This window comes from Cervus elaphus, chromosome 14, assembly GCF_910594005.1.
Source record: "Cervus elaphus chromosome 14, mCerEla1.1, whole genome shotgun sequence".
In the NCBI taxonomy this organism is placed as follows: Eukaryota; Metazoa; Chordata; class Mammalia; order Artiodactyla; family Cervidae; genus Cervus; species Cervus elaphus.
In genome coordinates this window covers 79,150,707-79,170,253 of record NC_057828.1, presented here as the reverse complement: position 1 = coordinate 79,170,253, position 19,547 = coordinate 79,150,707, and the positions used below count along the sequence as shown (strand labels likewise).

Here is a 19,547-nt window from a genome sequence, read left to right as displayed (position 1 = left end):
CTTTGGCTCTGGGGAGTTTTGTTCCAATCACGTGTGCTCAGGAGAAGTGCTGATTCTGCTTTCTGCAAGCCGACCACTCATGTTCAGGGTCCCTCAGCTCCCAACTCAACCCCCAGTATGACATCTCTTTCCCGAGGAGCTGTACCTCCATTTCGGTTATTCCTTCTGCTTCTTGAGTCACCAGACATGGGTTGGATCTTAATTCTTTCCTATGTATTCGTGAACAGGCTAGCATTTAAAGCTTTTGCCTCTGTAACACAAGGATAATAATATCACTGACATCACATGGGTTTTGTTAGGATTAAGTGACATAGCTCATGTAAAGCAGTATCGTGTCTTATGCATAACAGGTTTGCAATAAATGTCAACTGTCATTACCCTGGTTCTGGGTGATGCGGATTGAAGTGTCAGCCCAATACTTACTCAGGCCTGGAGCAGCTCTGGACCTTAATCCTCAATGACGGCTGAAGATCGAGAGCAACAGCGGTGAGGAAAGTGGCATCAGGCTGGCTGTGTCACAGCTGGGTGGGATGCAGAGAAACAATACTCCTGAAGCACCTCCTGTTTAGTTCTTTGGGGACTAGTCATTGTTTCAGCTGCTTTGCATATATCAGTTTTACCTTGCAAGCCAGATGCTAATATTATTCCTATTTTGCAGACAAGAAAATGGAACAAAGAGAAAGTAATCTGGTTAATTGTCCAAGAGGAGTTGAACATGGCAATTCTCTGCTTGACAGTTACAAACGAGATCTTTCTCAATTCCTTGAACATTTCAGAGCAGATACTGAAGTAAATACTATCATCCTCACTTCACAAATGAGGAAAGTAGGACTCGGTATCAGGAAAGTGTCCCTGGTTCCACAACTAGAAGGGCAGCTGCCTCTGAACTTGTGTGGATCTTACTTTCAGCAGTAAACACTGAATCATCTCAAGATTTACTTGTATAACAATTTATAACAGTTATCACGAGCGTATATATGTATACTGGAGTACAGTCGATTTACAAAACTGTGTTAGCTCCCGGTTACAGCGCAGGGATTTACTGTCTAGCAGCAGTGTTAGCCACTCAGCTGTGTCCACTCGCTGAAGCCCCGTGGGCTGAGCCAGGCAGGCGCCTCTGCCCAGGTTTCCCAAGCAAGAATCCGGGAGAATTCTGGTAGCCATTCCTTTACATATTCGTGTATTTCCAGGTGGTAATTCCAGTGGTAAGTAATTCCAGTGGTAAAATAATTCCAGTGGTAAAGAATCTGCCTGCCAGTGCCGGAGATCTAGAGATGTGGGTTCGATCCCTAGGTTGGGGAGATCCCCTGGAGTAGAAAATGGCAACCAACTCCAGGTTTCTTACCTGGGAAATTGCATGGGCAGAGGAGCCCACAGGCTACAGTCCATGGGGCTTCGAAAAGTTGGACAGGAGTGAGCGCACACACACATCTGTTCTTTTTTAGACTCTTTCCCACACACGTTATTGCAGAGTGTTGAGAGGAGTTCCCTGTGCTATACAGTAGGTCCTTGTTGGTTGTCTATTTTATATCAAGAGGGAATATCTGTCAATCCCATCCTAATTTATCCTTCCCCCTTCCCTTTTGTGGTTTTTGTTTGTTTTCTACCACTCACCCTGTAGACTGCAATCTAAACGAGGACAAGAATTTCATAAAGTAAACAAGGGGGTTTTTCTCAATGACCTTTAAGGAACACATCACACAATTTGAAGATTTAATATTATTCCAAGTTTGCATTTTCTTTAGAAGCATGCAGAGATACAAGCATTTTGATTTTGACAGTTGTGAGAGATGCTCCTTGCTCTCCCCTCTCCTCAAAGTCATCCTTGAAGAGAAGGCAGCAAGGTCTGGTTTAGAAGTCTTCTCTAGGTCCTTCCCCAGAGAATCCTGATTGCAGCTGCCCTCCCTGCCAACTAGAGGCGCTTTCCCATTGGAGCCATGTGTTTCTTCTGCAGTATGGAGCCTGATCCAGAAAGCATGGTCAAGGCCTAGCATCACTGTGTGACTGGCATGTAGAAACCCCATGGGCCACAGGAGAAGGGACAGCGGGCCCCCCATCTGTGGACCCCTCAGTAATGAGCGTGAACAAGTCAAAGTCATCGCTGGTTCCCTCTCCCCAGCAGTAGGAGAGCTGCCTGCCTGTGGTCGGGAGCGCAGGAGAGGTGGTGTCTGGAATGGGCCTTTTCTTGCAGGTGTCAGTATTCTGTATGAGGTTTGTCAGACTCAGGTGCACTTCGAGGTGTTAAGTGCTAAACCACCTTCTCTGTCTCCCTGAAGTGCACCCCAGCAGTTTACCAACCCCCCCATGTAGGGACTGCCTGGGAGAAGTCAGGCACCTAAGTGTGGGAGCCCCAGGCCAGCTCTTTGAAGCCCCAGTTCTTAGCAGCAGAATTCCTCTGTGCTGCAGAGTGTAGGTAACTTCTTCCATCAGAGACAAGGACTGTCAGGAAAATAAGTATTTAATACAGATCCAGAGTCCTTTGCCTGCAGTTCCAAACCCTGAAAGCAGAGCTTAAAAAACTTACAGGGTCCGTGTTCAGTTAGGATACACCCTGTGTAACTTCCCACGCTTCCAAAACAAGATGTAAACCATGGCCCATGAAATTTCCTCATCCTGCAAGCTGTTCGCTCTCCCTCACCATCCTCCCAGCAACCGTCTTCCGACTCCTGTCAGCACAGGTGAGTTCTGCCTGTTCTCGGACTTAACATGACAGAGCATGTTCTCTTCTGTGTGTGAATGCTGTCACTCAGCGTTTTGAGATCCATCCTTACTGTATCACAGATACACTCCTTTTTTCCCAAGTGGTGTTCCATTCTGTACATACAGCAGACTTTGTAGAGCCTTACTGGTGGGCATCTGTGCTGTTTCCAGTTGTTGGCTGTTGTGAACAATGTGGCTATGATCATCTTTGCACAAGTCTTTTTTGTGGACATCTATTTTTATTTTTCTTGGATCAATGGGTAGAAATGGAATTTCTGGGTTTTAAGGTAGTTTTTTTAACTTAATAGGAAAGTGCAGAATCTTTCTCTAAAGTAGTTTACCTGCTCTGTCCTCCCACCAGCAGAGTGGGAGGATCCTGGCTGCTCCTCGTCTCTGATACTTGCCCTGCTTCTTGGTCTTCTGGACTTCGGGGAGTCTAGCGGATGTGGAATGATGTCACACTGTATGTTTAGATATTATAGTTGTTAAGAATTCTTTATATATTTTAAGCTCTCTGCCAGATACATATATTGCAAATATTGCTTTCCCACACTTGGTGGCTTGCTTGTTGATTGAAAACTGAACATTTTAAAATGATGTGAATCAAGCTGTGCATGTGCACTCAGTTGCTTCAGCTGTGTTCAACTCTCTTACGACCCCTGGACTGTAGCCCCCCAGGCTCCTCCATCCAAGGGGCACTCCAGGCAAGAATACTAGAGTGGGTTGCCATGCTCTCTTCCAGGGGATCTTCCCAACCCAGGGATCAAACCCACATCTCTTATGTCTCCTGAATTGCCAGGTGGATTTAAATTCCCATCTGAAACAACATGGCTATTTAGTCATTACAGATGCCACTTAGCATCAGTATTCATGTTTCACGGCAAAAATGTTGGTTTGCTTAATTACAAGACATTGAACCCACTGAACGTTTTAAATCATATATGGTATATGTGCTTTTCCACAGTCAGGAATATTTTAAATTTCAGAAGCATTTGGTCTTAAGAGTCAGGGGTTGCAGACACACTAGTCTCAGCAGGGACCTGGATGGAGGTGAGGTTCCTGGGATGCCGAGTGGACACTGAGGAAGAGCATTGGCGCTTTATATTAAGCAACTTTGTTAGTTGTTATAATAAAATATTTTTATGGATTGTAGGTATTTTAATTACAAACTTTTAGAAGTTGTCAACCATGCTTTTTCTATACTTTTGAAGGCACATCAAGACAACAGAATTATAGCACATTAAATTATAGAAATTATAGTGATAAAGTCTAATAAAATTGGTTTTTCATTTTGGATTATTCAGAGTTGATGAAGGCTTCCCAGGTGGCGCTATTGGTAAAGAACCCTCCTGCCAATACAGGAGATTTAAGAGTTGCAGGTTTGATCTCTGGGTCAGGAAGATCGCCTGGAGGAGGGCACGGCAACCCACTCCAGTATTCTTGCCTGAAGAATCCCAAGGACAGAGGAGCCTGAAGGGCTACAGTCCCTAGGATCACAAAGGGTCAGACACGACTGAAGTGACTTCATGCATGCACCCTTTCATCATGACTTTGTAGTTCTTCGTAAATGTTCTTTCTTTTTTTTCCCTTTTTTTTCTTGGATCAGTGGGTAGAAATGGAATTGCTGGGTGCTAAGGTAGTTTTTTAACTTAATAAGAAAGTGCAGAATCTTTCTCTAGTTTACTTGCTCTGTCCTCCCACCAGCAAAGTGGGAGGATCCTGGCTGCTCCTCATCTCTGATACTTGCCATCCTTGGTGTTGGTCTTCTGGCCTTTGGGGAGTCTAGTGGATGTGGAATGATGTCACACTGTATTCTGCCTTAGAAGTCTATTCCTCAAAAGAACAGTGTAAACCAAATTTCCAACTGTAATAACTGCAAGAATATAACTGACTTTCAGTTTTAGATGATTAGTGTTTGAAAGCGGATGAGATGGAGAGCTGTGCAAAGCCAAGAGCAACAGTTAGGAAAATGCCTGACCTAACTAGACGAGCACTCAGGGCACCGGATTGGGCCGAGCTGAGAACTCCCCGCTCTGCTGTGCTGATGCATGCAAATACTGCTGATTAAGTTGATTATCAAAGATTGTTTCAGTAGAAAAGCTATGAACATAATTTAACCTGAAATTGTAAAAGAAAAAATATAGAGACTGTTTTCTCAGTCAAAAAGACCTCTATTGTGACAGCAGTTTCTTGTGGGTTATCTGTTGTAAATATAGCAGTGTGTACATGTGAATCTTGAATTCTCAATCTGTCCTGCCCTCCGGGAACCATAAGTTCATTTTCTACTGAGTCTGTTTTCTGTTTTGAAAGTAAGTTCATTTGTATCAGTTATTTTTTTTTTTTACTTATTCTGCATATAAGCAAGAGCATATGCTATTTCTTTGTCTGACTTAATTCACTTAGTAAGATCATCTCTGGGTTTATCCAAGTTACCACAAATGGCATTATTTCATTCTTTTATAGCTGAGTAATAATCCATTGTGTATATATATATATGTATCTATTCCATATAGAATATTCTAATATGTATACCCTACTCATTTTCAATGTTTAATATGGTTAAAAGTCACCTAATTTGAAACATGCTATTTTAACCATATTTAGCTGTACAGTTCAGTGGCACCGAGTACATTTGTATTGTTGTGCACCCATCACCACCGTCCGTCTCTAGACTCATTCGCCTTCCTAAACTGAAACTGTCCCCAGCAAGCACTGACACCCCATTCCCCCAGCTCCTGGCCTTTGGCATCTACCAGTGTACCTTCTGACTGTGATTTTGACTGTTCTGGGAACTTCATATAAGTGGAGTCAAACAGTATTTGTCTGCACCTACTTGATACGGAAATACATTTTTAAGATTAATACATGTTCTATGAAAGGTTTACCTTTTTTCTTTCCCCTGTGCTGTACAGTAGGTTCATATGTCAGTCCCGGTCTTCCACTTGATCTCCCCTTCCCGTCAATACGTGTGTTCTCTACATGTGTCTCTGCCTTGCAGCTTTGCAGGTAGGTTCATCTGTACTATTTTTATTTATATTTGGTTTTTATATTATGTGACTTTTACCACAATTAAAAATATTAAAAAAAAAAGATGTAGGGTATATATATTAGAATATATATGTGTATACACAGTAGAATACTTTTTGTTGTTCAGTTGCTGAGTTACATTGGATTCTTTGTGACCTCATGAACTGCAGCACGCTAGACCTCACCATCTCCCGGAGTTTGCTCAAACTCATGTCCATTGGGCTTCCCAGGTGGCTCAGATGGTAAAGTGTCTGCCTGCAATGTGGGAGACCCGGGTTCGATCCCTGGGTCAGGAAGATTCCCTGGAGAAGGAAATAGCAACCCACTCCAGTACCCTTGCCTGGAAAATCCCATGGACGGAAGAGCCTGGTGGGCTCCAGTCCATGGAGTCGCTCAGAGTCGGAATGGCTGACTTCTTTCTTTCCAGTCATAAAAAAGAATGACATTTGTGGCAATATGGATGAACCTAAGGATTATCATATTAAGTGAAATAAGTCAGATAGGGAAAGACGTATCATATGATATCACTTATATGCAGAATCTAAAAGAAAAGGATAGAAATGAACTTATTTACAAGTGGAAACAGACTCACAGGCTTAGAGAACGAACTTACAGTTACCAGGGAAGGGGAGAGGTAAATTAGTCGTCTGGGATTAACAGACACACACTACTGTATGTAACATACAACAGGGGCCTACTGTGCATAACACAGAGAACTATATTCAATATCTTATAATAACTTACAATGGAAAAGAATCTGTAAAAGAAGTGTGTGCATACACACACACACATGTTTGTGGAAATCCTTGTAAGTCAAGTATACTGCGATAAAAAATGAGATAATTCTCATCTGCCTGTGGGAAAATTGCAGTTACTTTCCTGAAGAACTAAAGCCATTATAATTCATAGAGAACACAGATCGTATCTGCTAGTCAGGGGCAGTGCTCGGATCTGAATAAACTCTATCCTCTTGTCAGCGCACCATGAGCTCCTTCGCTCTCTGCTGCAGGGGTGAGGGCCGTACACAGTGCCTCACCTGTGAGGTCAAGTCTGGGCCACACGATGGGCCGCAGCACCCCCAGGCTCTCTGCGACAGGGTTTCCAGTCCTGAAGTCTGTGACTCCCCCAGTCAGAGGCTGCCTGTCGGGCTGTCTCACCGCTCACCAGGGAAGTGATGACGTCCATGTGGATTTTCCTCGGGCCCCGATGACCTCACCAGGCAGGGATCTGCCCGCGGTCTCAGGTGATCAAGCTGGAAGGCATAGGCTTGTGTAGAGCCTTGTTTTCTCCTGAAATGCACTTCTGTGACAGGGTTAAAACCAAAGTCAGAAGTACCTGCACTTCATCTGAAATGTTGGACTTGCCCTGGAGAAACGAGAGGGGACCATTTCCTCCCAGTGTCAGCTGAAACCCCCTCCGCCCGCGCACTCCTGTCCCGGCATACAGCCCGGCACATTCTCAGGAGCCGGAGAACAGCTGTACTGATCGGAGTCTAAAAGCGGACAGAACAGCAGTATTATGTCATCAAATCTTCCAGCCCTAGGAGCAAGTGATAAGACGTGTTCTTTTTTTCCCCGTTTGCAGGTGCATTCATTTACAACTAAATAGCAGGAATGCCTCTCACACAAGCAGTTAATACGGACTAGAATTTTCCCAGTAACCAGATGGCGTACATTTCATACCACGCTTGTTGAATTAAGAACTAAAATCTGCCAATAAGTTGCATGGAAGTTTTCCACAGTCTCCTTAGGTGACCTCATTTGAGATTTTGAATTTTTTTGAGGTCAGAAAGCTTATAAATATTCAGTCTTTGGTGACTCATTTTCAGGGCTATGGTGGAGTAATTATAGAATAACTCTAGTTAGCCATCATTGAAAATATTCTTTCACTTATGTTGGGTTATGCTTTTTTTTTCTTATTACCTTCTGCTTGTCTATTGACTGCTTCAATACAGTCTTTATTCAAAGAGCCACATAAAAAAAGATGAGTCTAAAAAGTCATGGAGAGTGTTATTCCCTTTGATTAGGGACATCATCACCATAAGTCTGAAATTTTGCAGAACAGATAAAAGTATTGAGATATTTATACTTAAATTTTTTTTTCAGTGTAGTAAAACATCATTTTGACTTTACACAGCATATCTGTTACTTCATCGTCTACTACTGACACTCTGATTTTCCTTAGGACCATATCCCTGCCCTCTACTCACCCTGAACTGGAGGCAGGGCATGTGATCTGGACCTTCCTAAGGAGGATACATCACAGGCTGCATCCAGACGGTCTTGTGTCCCGAGTCAGCCAATCAGAGCCAGTGGAACACAACTGGGGCAGCTTTGTTGACATCATTAGGAAGAAATGTCTTTAAGTTTATAGCTGGTGGACATCTTGATACCATGTAAGGGAGCTTGTTTGAGAATGAAGCCCAAAGGGTAGAAAGAAGGCTTCAGAGATGAAGTAAGAAAGAGGCAGAGAGAGAGAGAAGAAGAGGGACCCATATTTGCAGCAGGAGCTTTGTTCTACCCTCAGGAGATATATATATATATATATACGCTCTCTCTATATATATTATATATATGACACACAGCATGCTCTATTTGCTAAAGTCAGTGTAAACTGGGTTTTCTGCTACTTGGAACTAGGTTTTGAATAATATATATAGCAAATCATATTTATGCTTTGACTCTGGAAAAACAACAGTATGTTCCCAGGCATAGATTATTCAGTGGGAATTATCTGCTCAAATTTAAAACAGAATGAGAATTTGACTCATATTTCTAAGAATTCTATCTAAGTAAACCAGCATGCAGAATGCTTGCTTTTCCAGTCTTACCTGAAGAGATGCCCTGGAGGAGAATTCTGGTACCCGTGAGGTGGTCTCCTTTTGAACATTTTATACACATGGATCAAGTATCATGAGTTGCAGGGTTGTGGTTGTTTCTATATGAAGGAAACCATATACCTGTAAAATGCCTTTCTTCCTAAGGTTTCATCCTAAGCCCTAAAGGGCTTCTCTGATAGCTCAGCTGATAAAGAATTCTCCTGCAATGCAGGAGACCCTGGTTTGATTCCTGGGTCAGGAAGATCCGCTGGAGAAGGGAGAGGCTACCCACTCCAGTATTTTTGGGCTTCCCTGGTGGCTCAGCTGGTAAAGAATCTGCCTGCAATGCAGGAGACCTGGGTTCGATCCCTGGGTTGGGAAGATCCCCTGGAGAAGGGAAAGGCTACCCACTCCAGTATTCTGGCCTGGAGAATCCCATGGACAGAGAAGCCTGGTGGGCTACAGTCCATGGGTTGCAAAAGGTCAGACATGACTGAGCGACTTTCACTTTCATTTGCTCACCAACAGCATCGCGGTCAGGATTAACACTGTGATGAATAGACAATACCAGCTCACAGTCAGAACTAAATAAGGACAAGTTTTATGCAGTTCAGGTGCCCCTAGTCACTTCAGTCTCCAGAGTGTGGTATTTTTCTTTACACAGTGTGGGGCTAGCATCATACAGCCCTGGAGGGCACCATTGCATTGCCCTCTGAATACTCGCTCTTTCTGAAGCACCAGGCCTGTCTGAACTCGGCCTCCAGAGCTGCACTATCGTGGCCAACCATGTTAGAAGTCTGAAATGGCAGGAAACCCAGGCCTCTCTTACTTTCCTTTCTCAGACAACTTCTGGGAATTCTTGCTGCATCAGTGTTTATAGTATTACACAGCTTTATGACGGCTTGTGCTTCTATGGCCTGAACAGTTTCAGCCAGTCCTGCAGGGCCTTCCGCACCATCTCAGCTGGCCACTCCGGCTGATGTGGCCTGGCTACACCTGTACTACCCCCAGGGAGAGACGGGACCCGCTGGGGGGTTTAGCCCGCTCCTCCAGGAGGGAAGAGGGGATGACCGAGTGCAGAAGTGCCGTGGAAGTGGCTACGCAAAGGCCAGTCCTGGGGCCACTGCTCTGAGCCAGGCACTCAGGCTTTCAGGCAGCTCAGCGCCTGTACTAGGAAAGCCTCAGCTTGGCACCTGAGTCCTGGATCTCTTAGGACTCAGAAAAGTCAGTCTCTCCCTGCTCTAGGCCACGGCCCCTCTCCTGGGGAAGAACGGTTAACGGGGAAGGGTGAAACACTGAGGGAGCTGCAGCTGGGTTTGAACTCCAGACCCACTGTGTGTGTGTGCTAAGTCACCTCCGTCATGTCCGACTCTCTGCGACCCCGTGGACTGTAGCCCACTAGGCTCCCCTGTCCATGGGATTCTCCAGGCAAGGATACTGGAGTGGGTTCCTTCTCGAGGGGATCATCCCCACCCAGGGGTCAAACTCTTAGCTCTGAAGTCTCCTGCATTGGCAGGCAGGTTCTTTACCACTAGCGCCACCTATACCATCATTTATATGCCTACAGGTACAGAGAGGGAGTTACGTGCTCTTGGCAAGATCAGAGTTGAGACTGGGAAACAAAGCCCTCTGTTTAGACCCTTTCTCCTTGTCCTGAGAAGGCAATCACAAAACCCAGAGTTCAGTATAGTTGTTCAGAACCAGTGTATTTGGGCCACAAGCAAACTCCCCAGGTGATGTCTCTGTGCTGGTTCAGCCTCTTGCTACCAGAATAAGGAGCAATTCCATTCTCCATTCTTCCCAGCTGGACTATAAGCCCAGTTTCCTACAGGCTCCTGCTCAGAACACACACACACACACACACACACACGCCCAATTCCCTACAGCCTCCTTCTCAGAAAACACCGCCCCCACCTCTTCCCAAACTTCACTTTTCAGACACAGAAATACAAGTTCATATTTGAAAAGAAAAGTGTCTCCAACATACGTTACCAAGAGGAGGATTTGAATTGCTAAGTCTGAAGGAACCTTCCAAGCCACTGTGTACTTAACTCACAGTCATCTGAGTGAAACAATACTCTAGAGGGACCTCTCCCAGAAAAGAAAAAAAACACAACTTGTATCCTAAAATGTGGAAACCTGCAACCCCTAAAAAGGCTGTGCTTTAGATATTTTCAGATCCAGTGTTCACTGACCTGTTTCTCCCACTTACTTGAAAGTAACAGTCTGCATTTTGAGCATCAAGCATCACCACTGTTGCTGACACTAAAGGGAAAAATCCCGTCCAGCCCTTCAGCAGATACTCCGCTTCTCCCAGGACACCTCCGTCTGGATGCTCAGCCAGCACCTGAGAACCGCGGGTGTGGGGAAGACGGTGTCAGACACAGACAGCGCGGCTCGAGAGTCAGCAAGCCTGTTTTGAATCCCAGCCGGACCCTGTATAGCTCTGTGACCTTGGGCAACTTACTGAGCTAGCCAAAAGGTTCATTCTGGGTTTTCGGTAACATCTAATGGAAAACCCCGAACGAGGGTCTTGGCCAACCCCATAGATAGCCTCCAACACTCCGTTTCCTCAAGGGCAGAATGGGACCAGTCAGAGAGCCCATCTCAGCGGACCGCGAGAAGGAGGTAATGTCACCGCAGAGTGACGGGGACCTGTGTCTGATAAAAGTGTTTCTATCTTCTTACGTTATTATTATGCACAAGTTAAATTTCTCTCTCTCCATTCACATGTAAACTTCTCTTCAGCACAGTGGCCTTTTACCCCCAGGATCAAAACCTTGAAGCTTTAACTTATTTTCTGTTATTCTTATGTCAGATTGTTTATTGAATGATATGGCTTATTAATAAATACATGGAACAATTAGGAGGAAATGAATGGAATCACCGAGTGCTGTTTCTTGTGGAAACTTCTCTTGCCCCCTTTGTGCCTGCTCAGGACCCTGGTGTGAACTTCACCTTCTAGTGTGTTATCACCTCCCCGGAGCCCCAAACTGAGCGCTCGCCCTCTGCACCTTGGCCCCTACGATTCATTGTCTAATCAGGTTTTCTCAGATACTTTTCAGTCTGTCACTGTACAGCGGCTTTCAATTTCCGTAGGTGGTTTTCGTCTAAACTGCTCACTCTGGCATCAAAAGGTCACCATCGGCAGGAACCTGCCCCCCGCCCCCAGCTGATCTCTATCTGCTCCCCGACCCGCTCCTCCGTTCCTGAGCCTGGGTCCTCCCCCACCACCACCCAGCAGGGGTGCTGGGCGAGTCCCTCAAGCTTTGTGACACTAAATCCACTGTGTCCTTCATCCTGCCTTCCGAATAAGACAGCGTCTCCGTCAGTGTGGTTACAGAGCCAGCCTCGACTCCTGTGCATGCTGGGCAAAGATGAACAAGGCCCAGCCCGGCCCCCAGGGGCTCCCAGACCCCCAGTGAGCGTCCTGTGAACTTGGCCCTGCCTGCCTCTGGTTCATCTGCCGCTCTGCCTGAAGCCTGGTCTTCAGCCTTCTCTGTGACTGTGGTTCTCCAGCTGGGCCTGCTCCCTCACCTCCGTGGGGAGACTTCCCGACGCCCCAACCCCCGCCTGGCTTGGCGGTTCCCGCTCTGTGTCCCCTTGGCATCCATCACGGCTTCTTTCCCAGCATCACCAGGCTGCCCACACGGCCGGCGGGACCTGGGCCATTACGTGCCGTGGAACAGAGGCATGCCACTCTGTTCTGACTACTGGGGTCAATGCAATGGTGGTTTGATTCTCTTCTTCAGATTGAAAGCAGTCCATGTGTTTGAGAGCTGATCTGAGGCTCCCCTCTTTGGGGCCTTCACCTTCCCTCGCTGGCCCTCACTTTGCCGCCCCCACCCCTGCTGGTCTTCACTGCTCTCCTCTGCTCCTCCTTCCTAGTCATTTATGCGTCTCCCCTATTTAGGACTTTTCAGCCTGGATCAAGTTTTCTGGACACAATAATTAGATGACAGTTGCACTGGCTCAGGGGCCAGACAAGTGTAGTTTCAGATTCTGACTCTGCCATGGTGACGTGTGGAAGCCATGAACCCTTCTCAAACCCGGAGTTTTTCCTATATAAACTGGGTAGTGAAAGATGGCATTACAGAATTGTTTTGAGTATTAAAAATACTCCGTGGAAAACACTGCAGGAGCCAGGACTTGTCAGGGAATCCAAACCCACTTATCTGTCATCTGTCTGTCCATCCATCCGATAATACCTTGTGACTCAGCTCCCAGGTTTGATCACAGTCACTATTATAAAGATCACAGAGCTTTTTTAGAAAAAATCCTTACACTTGGAGACAGACGGCACCAACAGAACTGGCCACCACAAGACTCGCGCTCAGAGACGTTCCAGTCACTGAGCACATGAATAAATTATCAGAGCGTTCAGCGTCCTCCTGCAGTCCCAGCGCTGACCTCGCCTCCTGCTTCCCAGAGGAGACATCGCTGTGAGACAGGCGCCCGCTCAGCCTCCCTCCGCAATCCCCAGGCCGGCCGAGAGGTGGCGCCTCCGACTTCACCCTCCTCGGCCTCCCCCGGAACTTCCGCTTCCGTCAGCCTGCAGACTCTCTGACTTGAACCATCTGTCTGCTCACCGCCGCTTCCTTTGTGCTGAGTCCTCATCCTGGCTGGTAGAGACCAATAGCGGCTGGGTAGGTGGTGCACTCATCACATCGCGTCCGACTCTGCTACCCCACGGACTGTAGCCCCCCGGGTTCCTCTGTCCGTGGGATTCTCCAGGCAAGAATACTGGAGTGGGGTGGCGTTTCCTTCTCCAGGGGACCTTTCTGACCCAGGGATCGAACCCGCGCCTCTTATGTCTCCTGCATCAGCAAGTGGGTTCTTGACCACTGGCACCACCTGGGAAGCCCAACCTCAATCAACACCTCCCAGAAGCCCCTGTTTCTTTCAGAGTAAACAGCAACACCCCACAGTGGCCTAGGAAGCCGTCCAAAGATGCCCCACCTCAGAGCACCTGTGCCTACTTCTCCTCCCTGGAACCATCTGCTCCCACACACCTGCTCAGGTCCATTCTTGCTCTGCTGTGACGTCATCTCAGTGAGGTCACCACCACTGGCAGCACCGCCTGTCCCTCTTTTCCTGCTTTATTTTCATCATCGTGTTTACTGATCACCAACAGATCATCTTGTACTGATTTACTGTCTGTCACACAGATGCACAAGCATAGGTTTATAGATAGTTATTTTTGCCCATTTTATTCCTCGCTTTATCTCCAGCACACATAGTTTGTGCTCAGTATACATTTATGAAAGGTATAACCTTGTAGCTGACAGTCTTACCTTATTGACTCATTTCACAAATATTTATTGAGAACTTCTGTGTGCAAAGCACAGTTCCAGAAACTGAGGAAAGTAAGGAACACAAAGGGCAAAGGCTCTGACTTTAAAGTTTACCTAATTTTTAGTTATTATATATCATTTTTCTCTTGGTACAAATTCTAAGATTTCTGATGGAAACCATGCCTTCCCTTTCTTTTGTGTGGCCACAAAGTACCTTCATGAGAACAAGACGCTCAGAATTGTCACACTAATTGCACATCCATTTATATGTCTGGAAGAAAGTCATACGTTTCGTGACTGTGCAAGATCTTTTGGTCCTAAAATCCTCGACTGTAGAAACGTGAGCATATCAGTGAACAGATTTTGGGGCTGGAGGAGAACATGGAGATTGGCTGGGAGGCTACTGCATTGCTCCACTTGGAAAGACAATTGTTTGAACTGAAAGAGGTCACTGAGAGCAGATCTTATGACAAGATGAAACAAGCAAGGACTTCATGAGGGGAAATGCTCTGTAAGATATGTCAGAGAAGATGGGGGGAGTCTGCACTGCAAGTCCGACCCCCGCTGAAGGAGAGAGGGACGGGAGATTGGTGACAGCGCCCTAGATAGCCACGCAGTTCAGCCAAGGCCATCACAGGGTTCTCAAGCTTAAAGTCAGCCCTCAGAGGAGTTTCACTCTCGGGACCTCAGTGTACATGCAGCCCTTATCCTTTGCTGGGAGCGGTGTGCAGAAAGCATGGGCTCAGAAAACCCTGCCCAGACACTTAAGATTTGTGAGTACACTTGTGCCTTTCTTTGGAGATAATTGTTCTGCCTTTTTAAAAGTACAGTTTCAGACTTGCTACTGGGTCCTGCTGAAGACCGAACACTTAATCACAGGCCACCGAGCAAGTCATGCCATGTGATCTGCCCATCACAAAAGCCACGATGGCGGGCCTGCATCGCTGAGCTTCGTAAGAAGCAGCAGCACCTCTGAAATCACGTGTGAGCAGATCCTGAAGGCACAGGCAAGTTCCTGAGAAAGTAGCCGCATTTTCACATCTTGGACTCTTGTTAGATTTTCTCTTTCTCAGCTGACACCTATGACCTCCAGGGGAATTTGCTCTAACCAGCTGACCGAGAATAAAAGTGTCAGATTTTGTTTACAGATGGTTCTGCATGGCTGGCTCTACCCAAAGTGAAGACTTGGGGCACTGCAGCTCCCTCCCTGAGTAACCCTTGCAGACAGTTGTGAAGAGACATCCTCTCAGTGGGCAGGGCTTCAGACGGTGCAGATACTTGTTCACTTTCATGTGAGAAAAGGTGGCCAGAGGTTCAGATCTCTGCTGACTTATGGCCAATGGCTAAAGTTTGGTCTGCATGGTCAAGAATTTGGAAACAGCATGAATGGAAAATAGGTTGCAGTCATGTTAGACATCTCCATGCGATTGAGTGCTTCCCAGAAACGCAGAAAGGACCATACTGACTCATGCCTCAGCATGAGTGCTTCCCAGGATCATCACGCTGAGGAATCATGCAGAATCAAGAAGAGATATCTGATAGGACTCCAGATGTGGGACATTCTGGAAAAGACAGATTGTTTTAGGGACAGAAGCTGGCCAGTTGTCACAGGAGCTGTTGGAAGGAAGAAGTGGCTATAAAAGCCATGGAAATGTTTTGGGAGGTGGTGGAACTATTCTAGACTCTGATTATGGTGGAAATGACACAGTTATTTGTGCTTGTCAAAAATTATGGAGCTGTACAATAAAATGTGTGAATTTTACTGTAGAATGAATTTTAATGAATGGAAGAAAAGACAATGGAATGACTAAGTCTATTTTGAAAAGATTAAAGGGGGATATTTTATAAGAGAAGTATCAATTCATCAAGAAGATATAGCTATTTTTATGTAGATGAAGCTAGTAACAGAGCTTCAATACACATGAAAACTGATAAAACTAAGAAAGAAAATTTTAAAATCCACAATTATAGTAGAAAACTTTGGTATTCCTCTATAGTAGTAGTTATGAGAAGTTGGCAAAACAAAAAATCTATTAAGTATATGTAAAAGAATTGACAAACCACTATCAACCAAACTTAGATTTACATGGTTCTACCACCCAAACAAGGTACAGATTCTTTTGAAATATATATGGAATAGTCACAAAATAGATCAAATTCTGGACCATCAAAATTTTTCCAGTAAGTTAAAAAATTGAAAGCAGGCAGAGTTTACCCTGAGACCCCAATGAAACTAAACTAGAAATTAATGATAGAATGTTACTTAGAAAATCACTATATAATTGAAAATTAAGGAACATGTATCTAAGTAAATGACAGATCACAATGAAAATTAGAAAATATTTTGGGCTTAGAGAAATAAACAGCACATAGAGGAAACTTTGTAAGCTTGAATGCCTAAAATCAATGACATAAGTTTCTACCTCATAAGACTAGAAAAGTAGGATCCAATAAACTCAACAGAAGAAGGAAAGAAAAGAGAACAAATTAAAGAAATAGGAAAAAGAAAAAAAATAACTGAAAATCAATGAAAACAAAAACTGGTTCTTTCAGATCGATAATGATAATGAACCTCTTGTCAGACTGGTCAGGGAAACAAAGAGGAGACACAATTAACTGCTATCAGGATTAAAAGAGGTGGTATCACCACAGATCTCCCAAATTGTAAGAAGATAATAAGGGAGTTGTAAATAATTTTATACCAATAAATTTGACAACTTAAATAACTGGCACATTTCTTTAACAAAACACAAACTACCAAAATTCAGTCAGGAAGGACTGTATCATCTGAATAGCTCTGTATCTGTTAGGAAAATCGAAATCATGGTTAAAACTCTTCCAACAAAGAAAACTCTAGGCTTTATCAGTAAATTTATGATGTTTCTAAAAGATGAAATGATGCCATTTTTACACAGATGCTACCAGAAAATCAAAGAAGGCCGGGACATCATGCAAAATGCCAGGCTGGATGAAGCACAAGCTGGAATCAAGACTGCTGGAGAAATATCAATAACCTCAGATAGGCAGATGACACCACCCTAATGGCAGAAAGAGAAGAGGAACTAAAGAGACTTTTGATGAGAGTGAAAGAAAAGAATGAAAAAGCTGACTTAACACCCAACATTCAAAAAACTAAGATCATGGCATCCGGTCACATCACTTCAAGGCAAACAGATGGGGAAACAATGGAAACAGAGACTTTATTTTCTTGGGTTCCAAAAAATCACTGCAGATGGTGACTGCAGCCATGAAATTAAAAGACACTTGCTGCTTGGAAGGAAAGTTATGACCAACCTAGACAGTATATTAAAAAGCAGAGACATTACTTTGCTGACAAAGGTCTGTCTAGTCAAAGCTATGGTTTTCCAGTGGTCATGTGTGGATGTGAGAGTTGGACCATAAAGAAGGCTGAGCACGGAAAAATTAATGCTTTCGAACTGTGGTGTTGGAGGAGACTCTTGAGAGTCCCTTGGACTGCACGGAGATCAAACTAGTCATTCCTAAAGGAAATCAGTCCTTAATATCCATTGTTATATCCTTAATATCCATTGGAAGGACTGATGCTGAAGGTGAAGCCCCAGTACTTTGGCCCCCTGATGGGAAGAGCCAGCTCACTGGAAAAGGCCAGGGGAAAACTGCTGGGAAAGATTGAAGGCAGGAGAAGGGGACGACAGAGAATGAGATGATTGGATGGCCTCATTGACTCAGTGGACGTGAATTTTAACAGACCTCGGGAGATGGTGATGGACAGGGAAGCCTGGAGTGCTGTAGTCCATGGTGTCACAAAGCATCGGAAATGACTAAGTGCCTGAACAACAATAATTATCTTACTATAAAAACTAGACATTACAGGAAAGGAAATTAGAACTAATTTCTCAGGAATACAAATATCTTAACTGAAATTTTACCAATCACATCCAACAATATCTAAAATACCTAAAATTGTAATATCTAATGGCTGTGATGATTACTGTGATGTGTCAACTGGGCCAGGAGGTGCTCATATATCAGGTTAAATATTATTTGGGTGTATTTACAAGGTGTTTTCAGAAGATATTAGCATTTGAACTTCACTGAGCGGAGTGACCCCCCTCCCCGGTGTGTGGGAGCATCACCCGTGCACTGAGAGCACAGTCAGAACAAAGGTGCAGAGGAGACCGGGAGGGAGGGATGCGCTCTGGCTGAGCTGAAGCGTCATCTGCTCCTGCCCTTGACCGAACCGTACACTTCAGCCCTCTGATTCTCAGAACAACTACCACCAGCTTTCCCGGGTCTCTGGAAGGTAGATCGTGAGATTTCTCAGACTACAGAATTGAATAGCTAGTTTCTTATGTATATATAATGTGTATATATAAAATATATAAATAATATATGTTATATAATATATAAAAATATTGTGTATATCATAAATATATAATTTCATATATATATGTGAAAGTGAAAGTCACTCAGTCATGTCTGACTCTTTGCAACCCCATGGACTATACAGTCCATAGAGTTCTCCAGGCCAGAATACTGGAGAGGGTAGCCGTTCTGTTCTCCAGGGGATCTTCCCAACCCAGGAATCATACCAGGGTCTCCTGCATTGCAGGCGGATTCTTTACCAGCTGAGCCACCAGGGAAGCCTCTATATACATTTTATATTTTCATATACATGTATGTGCTGTGCTGTGCTGAGTTGCTCAGGCGTGTCCGACTCTTTGCGACCCCACGGACTGTAGCCCCCCAGGTCCCCCTGCCCATGGGATTCTCCAGGCAAGAATACTGGAGTGGGTTGCCATGCCCTCCTCCAGGGGATCCTCCCAATCCAGGCAGGGATCAAACCCAGGTCTGTTGCATTGCATGTGGATTCTTTACCAGCTGAGCTAGAAGCCCATATATATACATATACATATATAGCACTATATACATACATATCTATATACATTTATATGCCTTTATTATCCTGTTGGTTCTGTTTCTATGGAGAATCCTAATAAAATTGGTAAATTTCAGTCCAACAATGTGGGTTTAACATTTAAAAATGTATGCAATCATCATATTAACAGGATTTTAAAAATTAAATATGATGAGCTTGAAGATGAGCAGAATTTACATCCATTCATGATTTGTACACACACACAAGAATAGGGACACAATTAATCTTTCTAAAACGGCCATCTATGAGAAACCTACAACTGATACCACAGGTGATGCTGAAATGCTGATTGCTTTCTCCCTCACATCAGGAACAAAACAACCTGTTCTCATCACTTCTATTCAACATTGTATTGGAAAAGCCAGCTAGTGTTTTTTTGAGGCAAAACATAAAGTAAAATGGACTTTATCCAGACTTAGGAAATCTTGATAATTCTATAGAAAGCTACAATATCTAATAAGTGCATTTAGCAAGGTCTCAGAACATAAGACCAATATACAAAAATCATGTTTTTAGGTAATAACAATGGGTAAATGGAAATGAAACTTAAAAACTAATAACACAATTACCTCAAAATATCAAATACTTTAACAAAGATTTATAAGAACTCTACCTTGGAAATTATTAAACATTATAAGAAAATGAAAGAGCTCAATAAATGGTAGTTTATTACTGTGTGAATTAGAAGACTTAAAACTGTTAAGATAGTTCTCTTCACATCGCTCTGTACAGTACAATCTGTGAAAGTCACAAATGGTTTCCTGTGGCTTATTTGTGTGTGTGTGTAAAT

At 44.3% G+C, this 19,547-nt stretch overlaps 1 long non-coding RNA gene across 1 annotated transcript in view; it reads left to right on the top strand.

Annotated features, from left to right (window-relative positions):
- The window catches only part of LOC122707490, a 35,630-nt gene extending 24,761 nt beyond the window's left edge, over positions 1-10,869 (top strand). The window contains exon 4 of the long non-coding RNA XR_006344825.1: positions 10,765-10,869. This is a non-coding gene — a long non-coding RNA (uncharacterized LOC122707490). The remainder of the gene's footprint in view (positions 1-10,764) is intronic.
- The last annotated feature ends 8,678 nt before the right edge of the window (positions 10,870-19,547 follow it).